General features: G+C 41.1%; 1 long non-coding RNA gene across 1 annotated transcript; it reads left to right on the top strand.

Moving 5' to 3' along the window:
• Positions 1–7,272: 7,272 nt before the first annotated feature.
• Positions 7,273–7,795, top strand: LOC148638029 (uncharacterized). Its single transcript, XR_015931116.1, has 3 exons — positions 7,273–7,403; positions 7,505–7,620; positions 7,696–7,795. It is a non-coding gene; the product is annotated as an uncharacterized LOC148638029 (long non-coding RNA).
• Positions 7,796–8,136: the final 341 nt, after the last annotated feature.

The following is an 8,136-nucleotide window of genomic DNA, read 5'->3' on the forward strand; positions in this document are numbered from 1 at the left end:
GCAATCCTCTCTCTCACCTACAAAGTTATGAAGACACAGATGACCAACAAAACTAATTTGATTCACTCAAGGCTTCACTCTTCTGTTGTGATGTTGTTTTAATTAGTGTTAGCTGTGATGAGGTGTTGTTTCTGTCTCTTAAAGTTTAAGAGTCTGCTCCTTTCTTCCTGGTATAGAAATAACATGTTCCATCTTTGTTTACAAACACCACTGTAAATTATTTGTTCATCTCTAAAGCCTGTGTGTATTGACAAGGCAATTCAAAAGCACATATTAAATAAGAACACGATCCTTCTTGTTACCATTCACGTGGTTGGAGCGTTGTTTCGCCCTTTAACGTTCTTCTACAATATTTACAAAAGGGCTTTATCACTGGAGTTGTGTGCATCGGTCCATGAACATCAACTGTACTGCTGTTTTTCTATGCGTAATTTAATCGCAAGCACTTAAAAGATGCAAAAAGGTTTCAAAGAAAACATAATTGAAAGACAGTCGAGTAAGGAGGTAGAAAAACGCACTCCCCCGTTGAAGAATCAACCACCGTTGCCCATGTGACTGGATATAAAAATAAATTATTAATTTCAATTATTCATGAAGGGTGGATTGTGGTCAGTGAACATATTCAAATCTTTAAGTCAGTTCCACCATCTGTGTCATAGGGGATGTAGCTCAGTGGTAGAGTGCATGCTTTTCATGTATGAAGCCCTGAGTTCAATCTCTGGCATCTGTAGATGTCTTAAATTATTGTGCTCACATCGCAATCTTCTGTTGAGTAAGAACTCTTTGCTCGTGTTCATAGAGAGCCAGGTTTACACAATTAAATTCAGTCACACACGAAGTGCTACAGTGTTGCTCTGCCATTTTAAATGTACCTCCAAAGCATTTTGTTCTGTTAACTACCAAATGATTTGAACTAATTTTACGTCATATTCAGGAAATCCAGAGAAGGTCATCAGACTTTTAGTGGCTGTTGAAGAAAACACCTGTTGAATCTCACCAGGGATTTCTTGAGAGATCATTCAGCGAGCAAGTCCTCCCTCTGGACTCCAAACATTTTGGGTTAAACCGTTATTCACATACTCTAACGAAGAGAAACGTTAGTGTCTTCCGGTGTGTGAGCCCATTTCTCAAAAAAAAAAGTAATATAAATTGAATTGGTCTACTTTTTAGGCTTGCATAGTCTTATTCATATTTCAGTTAAATCTTTTTTTCTGTAGTAACATCAGTTGATATTAATATTACTCCTGATTTATAATTGTTTGTAATGGTTGATCTTAAGTAATTTTGTAATTAGTTTCAGTTTTGAAAAATCATGCAGAGAATCTACCAAAACTGGTAATGTTCATATAATGTGTAATGCAATAGCAGCATTTTGGGTTGAAAACAAAAAGTATATCTTGGTATGAATCCTAACACTTCATAGGCAGCGTTCTAGGACTTCTCGCTTCAGATAAAGTTGTCAATACATCATAGATTTCTACTCAATCAATATCAGCAGTGTTATCGCTACCGAACGCTAAATATAGATCCTGGCAATACTTCGTGAGATCTTCGTAAGAAAATCCAAAATACTACGGAAGGAATCAAATTTATACGTTTCTTTGGATCGAGAAGATGATCATTATGAGACTCAAAACATGCCTGTCTTTTCTTTTTTCGAGGACAAATGAATTATTGAGGTGTAAAAATGGGTTCAAAACCAAAATCACCTGCTATTGCTGCTGTTTCTTCAAATCCTTCAACTGATCATCGATATCGAGGAATAATATATAGTTTCTTCAAATCCTTCAACTGATCATCGACATAGAGAAATAATATTATACAAATTGTGGTTTTCTTTTAATTGCCAATTTGACTGTAATTACATCTTCGTTTACAGATGTCTTGCATGTATCACAAGGTATAATAGTCGTCGTGCGTCCTCAGTTAAAATGTTTTAAAAAGTACGACAAAAGTACAACATTTATGGTTACATCCATATTAAAATGAAGCTAAATATACCAAGATATTAAAATACAATTGTACAGTCCTAACTTAATAATGCCTGTGAAGTTTTCCAACAAATCCGAACTGTAATTTTGAAATATTATAGGTGAGAATGAAAAGAGAGTACAAAGATCAAATTCAATGAGTGAAAATGCACCAGTAGTTCTCTAAACTGAGTTTCTTCCCTGAAATGACTTGCTTGCGAAGCACCAAGCAGCCTTGAACGGTTCGCGGAAATCAAATATATAGTACAGATGGATTCAGAGTGTGCTTTCCAACTTTTGTGCAACATTTTCCTTTGATAGGGCAGAGTTGTCTTCACAATCTGGGTTAAATAAAAAGGTGTGACATCAGTGTTAAACAGCTTTCCTTCTTGGGGAACAACGGTTGTGTTCCATATTTCTAACTATTTTGGTTTCAAGATCGCAATTTAGTGTGAAACATAAAAGCCAGCTGGATAAGCTTGATTAATTTCCCTCACGGGATCAATAAAGTATCTATCTATAAATCTCTTACATGTCATTTACAATGGCCTTTCAACTAATAGCCCGTGCAGGGATCAAACCCCAGCTGTTGGTACGAGTTGCATAAGGCCCTGTAACGTGCAGATAAGAAACTAACCTCTGCTTCTTCATTATATACACAGTGAGCTATATATGCGAGCTTACTGCCCCTGCGGGCTCTGTATTTGATTGCGGTGGAGATCGGCCGTGGAGATAAAGTGAGACAGGTGTGTACATTAAAAGGCTCATAGCGTCCCTGGGAGGGCTCAAACCACCACCCTTTTTGTTAACAACCGAGCCACAAAGACTCATGTACAGCTTAACACTCCTCGGTCTCAGTGAAAGTGATACACTCCGTAAAATTTCAGGAGATTAATTTGTTTTTAAAGGAAAATCACCAACAGTGGCCGAGATCTACTGGAGTTTTTCATTCTATACTCATTCTAGCCTTTAATTTTGAACTGTGTATTACAGCATGTTAATCATCAGTCATTAAAATGTTGGTATATTTTATGAAAGCAAGATTGCTCAGTTGGACAAAAGTACACAACCTACCTTTATCAGAAATATTTATGCATCAAAGCCTTTACTGAAGATGTTACTAATAGTATTAATAATGGATGACTTTGGACAAGCTGTATACTCAAAGTATAATTTCTTTAGCACATTTGTACAAGCACTTGGAATCTGTCCAAGACATACTTTGTCAGGCATTTTGTTTTACTTCAACGGGCATAAAAACTTCCTTGCTTTTAACAGGGCGTTTCATAATTTCTAGCTACGAAAATGATTTAAAATGCGACACCTGTCATTCAACTAGAGCTTAAAATATCACAAGGAAAAATACACACCGGTATTCCATTTCTCCCTAAACATTGTAAGCTTCGAAGTCTTTAACTAACGTGATACCGGAGTCAACAAGCATACTTTTAGAATTTGATTAAAAGGGAATATAATATGGAATCGCGTATCTAAAGAATTTAATAATGGTATGATTATATCCATGTACTGCGACAGGGCTGTGTAGGGCTGTTTCGCCTGCCTGCTCATGCGAGCTGTCTTGTAGCCTACTGGTCTAGGTGCGTGACTACCAGCTGGCAGGTTGTGTGTTCAAATCCATCTGGTGCTGGACTTTTCATTTTTATTTATTTTTTAATCGCGTAACATAAACATATTACCGTATGCAAACTGTACTGTATACAGTATGTATATGTATATTTAATGTCTTAACTGTGCCCGTTTAATTGAATTTAAAAAAATTATTTAACACGAACATCAAGCTGTTTACATCTTCCGCCTGAGAACAGTCACCCGTTGCTACCCAACGCAGAATGGTGATTGGCTGACACTATCTGACACCCCTCTGATTGGAGAAAAAAGACGTGCTGGTTTGCTATACATACTGTACCAGGAAGAGGATTTCTTTCTATGCAAAACGTGTATTTTAAAAGTTTAAGAAGTAAAAACCTTACAGCGTACACAGATTTCTAAACTGATCAGGATCGTTATCTTTGTCTTATGCATAATAATGTTCACCGCTCTGTCCAGCAAATTAATAATAAACTTTATTTTATATAGCGTTTTAAACGAATAAGTAATTAGATTGCTCATAAACCTAATCACTTGCTTTTTCTTTTTATTTAGGCTCAGATTTCAACTATAGATCGTATTATTAATAACCATAATAACAACCAACCAACAAAAACAACCATATAAACATAATGGTGGTGCTGGACCTTCCAGTTTTATTTATTTATTTTTTAATCGCGTAACATAAACATATTACCGTATGCAAACTGTACTGTATACAATATGTATATGTATATTTAATGTCTTAACTGTGCCCGTTTAAGTATTGAATATTCATATCTAATTTTACCACTGAAGGGAAATCTTAACATAAACATACAGTATATGGCTGGTCTCGGTACTTTAAAGAAAAAAATACACACCGGTATTCCATTTCTCCCTAAACATTGTAAGCTTCGAAGTCTTTAACTAACGTGATACCGGAGTCAACAAGCATACTTTTAGAATTTGATTAAAAGGGAATATAATATGGAATCGCGTATCTCAAGAAATTAATAACGATATAATTATATTCATGTTGCAAAAGAACTGCAACGGACATAAAAACTCCCTTGCATGGTTTCATTACGACCAGAATCGGTCTTGAGATATTTTTAACTTGATTTACAGTATTTGAGAGGTATGTCTTAACACCGATACTACAGTGCTACTCCAAGGCGTTTTACGGGAAGAGACGGGGTGCTTCTGCCGCCCCAGCTTCCAAAGAGCGAAGGGTAAGCAAATACAGCAGACTTCATCTGAAATACGCGATTATAGCGCATATTACAAGGTATTATTGCCGTTTTGAATTTCAAATTCAATTATAATTATTTCTTCGTAGCCTGTTCTTCAAGAAAACACCGCACGGGCGAAACGATCTACCACCAGGACAGTAAAAAAGAAAGCGGTAAGACGGAAAAAAAGAAAAGTTTATTTTGACTTCTGTTCCGCGACTGATGAATACTACTGTGTGACTTTATTTCTTACATGAATTATGTTATTTTGCCACAGGCCGTGGGTCTCTGCTCTCGGCCACTGGCCAGGGTGCCAACCTGTAGAAGCAGCACCTGTATGGAGACATTTCGGCAGCAGCGGGAGCATTACGATGCATTACTGGGGAGGATTGGGAGGCTAGAGTTCCAGCAGTCAAACAGTTGAGCAGCTGTCTCCCGAAAAGTGCCTCTCCCCGCCGCGCAGGCTGCAATGCCTGGCGGAAGCTCTGCCCCCCGCAGAGCACACACCGCCTCAGGACACTCCATCCCGGCCTCTCTGTTCACCACCGCATGGGAATTGGTTGATGCTGTCCCCGCCAGCTATCTCCCCCCAGGAAGCACAGCGGAATTCACAGACGCCAGTGGGACGAATAATTCTCCCAGATGTCCAACTGCTACCCATCACCCAGGAGATGGAGGGGGGGTTGTACTTGCAGTGCATCGGCATAGACGGGAAAGCAAGAGCCGACCGCTACGCCGCCCTCGTGCTTCGAAATCTTGTGACTTAAAAGAATTCGTGATCGGATCAAGGAAATGCTTCGTAGGAGGAGGCGGTCTTTTCCTCTTGTCTAACAGTCTGTCCACAAACAAAACATTCCTGTTAGACAAGAGGAATTGAAAAAAAAACAATGTTGTCAATGAAAACCGGTGTGTGTGTCTCTCCCTGCTGGATCGAGTTTGCGATTGTCTGGTCTTTAAATTCTGGAGATACGCGATTCCATATTATATTCCCTTTTAATCAAATTCTAAAAGTATGCTTGTTGACTCCGGTATCGCGTTAGTTAAAGACTTCGATGCTTACAATGTTTAGGGAGAAATGGAATACCGGTGTGTATTTTTCCTTGTGATATTTTAAGCTCTAGTTGAATGATAGGTGTCGCATTTTAAATCATTTTCGTAGCTAGAAATTATGAAACACCCTGTTAAAAGCAAGGAAGTTTTTATGCCCCATTGAAGTAAAACAAAATGCCTGACAAAGTATGGCTTGGACAGATTCCAAGTGCTTGTACAAATGTGCTAAAGAAATTATACTTTGAGTATACAGCTTGTCCAAAGTCATCCATTATTAATACTATTAGTAATATCTTCAGTAAAGGCTTTGATGCATAAATATTTCTGATAAAGGTAGGTTGTGTACTTTTGTCCAACTGAGCAATCTTGCTTTCATAAAATATACCAACATTTTAATGACTGATGATTAACATGCTGTAATACACAGTTCAAAATTAAAGGCTCAAATGCTGTACATGAGAGGTTAAGCTCCCCCTGGCGGTTTTACAAGGCGACGCCGGATAGTTAGTCACGTGACACACGTGAAATGCGTGATACCGCGTGATACTGTGACACGCCCACCGGGGTATGCCGCGAAATACCTCACCCATTTTGAATGGCTGCATCTGTACCATAGTGCGTTTTTTTTTACTCCCTGGCGGAAACGGGCTTCCATTGGTTCTCAGTGCTGCGAAGCAAAAGCAATCTCTGAGAAATCAGACAAATTATTATCAGAACATGTCAAAAGCTGATCATTATTTCTTTACTGGGAAGCAAAGAAATGCTTGTATTACACATTTTAATATGACATGCAATTACACATGAAAATTAGTAAAATTATTATTGTAAAATTACGTGTTGATAGAACAGCCCCCTCGATAAAAGAAAGTGTGGACGGACTTGTCGCATGTTCCGTACTCTGTCTGACAGCGAGTTTAACACACTGTCCTTGGAAATTAGAAACGAATTGAACAATAAATTAATCTGAGCAAATTTTACACGTGTGGGTGATTTCATTCTGTCGAAATTACGTGGAACTCCTCCGCTGGGGTCAGATACACACGGGAAAGTGTTCAGGCGGCTTCACGGAGTCCCGCCTCAGACTGGAAGCAGGTTCTAATTAGACGCTGAGAACAATTCGGGTCTCTGTGTGTAATTGATTGTGTTGATTGAGCGGTAGTGCGACCATGTGTGTGGTAGCATAGTCCTGCTAGTATAAAAACCTAGTCACCGCGTTCACACTTTATGCTCTCTTGCTTCAACACAGTTTGGTGGTTTATGTGTCTTACTTCTGTAGTAGTTTAGCGGGACGTCAATTTGGCAATGCGCTCATTTCTCTTTATGCTGTGCCTGTGTGCAGGGGCCGGGCTCCCCGCACTGATCTCCGCCGGGCCGGCTGGCTGGGACTCTCGGGAATTAGCGCTCCAGGCCGACCTCCCTGGAGCCGAGGGTCAGTCGGCTCCTGTTCGGCTTCAGCTGTCGGCCATCGGAGGTGACCTTGGGCAACTGCAGCGTCAGCCGAACCACACGCAGTTACTTCTACTTCATCTACGGGCTTCACGAGTGCGGCACCGAGCGATCGGTAAGCGGGTCTTCATCTACAGGCAGTGTATCGATGTGTGCTGTAGGGCCAGTATCGGGGTTGCCTTTCCTGGGAATATCCCTTCCTCTGTGACCCTGCAGGTTGTCCAGGGCCGCCTGGTGTACTCCAGCACTCTCAGCTATGCCCCGCCCTCCTCCAGTGCACCTGTGTATCGCTTCATTCCCTTCTCTGTGCCAGTCAAGTGCTCCTACAACAGGTAGGCAGGGCTCTGCTGCTGCTGAGAAGCCGCTGGGAAAGTGTCCAGAAGCCCCTCATCCCCTCTGTCCTGCAGGTTCCACTACTCCTACAAGGTTGGCTATGTCCCCACGTGGGCCAGGAGAAGGACCTTCTTCAAGGACCTGAAGAACAAGCACAGCTTTGTCCTGCTCACCACCAACTGTAAGCTCCTTGAGCGAGTGGCTCCACCTGCCTGCAGGGGGTGCTGTGTGCAGGTGTAATGCTGCCTCTCTCTCCAGCCTACTGGGTCCGGCTCTCTCCCATGGATGAGTACTTCCTGGGTCAGCCCATGTACTTCCAGGCCACTGCCTACTTTGCCACAGCGGAGCAGTGGCTGTACATCCACTCGTGTTATGTAACGGAGAAACCAGACCAGCACTCCCAGCCCCGTTTCCCCGTGATCGACAACTTGGGGTACGGCCCCTTCTGGGAGGGGAGGTGGGCAGGAGCCCCGAGAGCCTGCAGGGGTTCATCCTTGTCCTTGTCCTCCAGGTGC

This window comes from Lepisosteus platostomus (assembly GCF_059453375.1).
Source record: "Lepisosteus platostomus isolate fLepPlt1 chromosome 5 unlocalized genomic scaffold, fLepPlt1.hap1 SUPER_5_unloc_4, whole genome shotgun sequence".
In the NCBI taxonomy this organism is placed as follows: domain Eukaryota; kingdom Metazoa; phylum Chordata; class Actinopteri; order Semionotiformes; family Lepisosteidae; genus Lepisosteus; species Lepisosteus platostomus.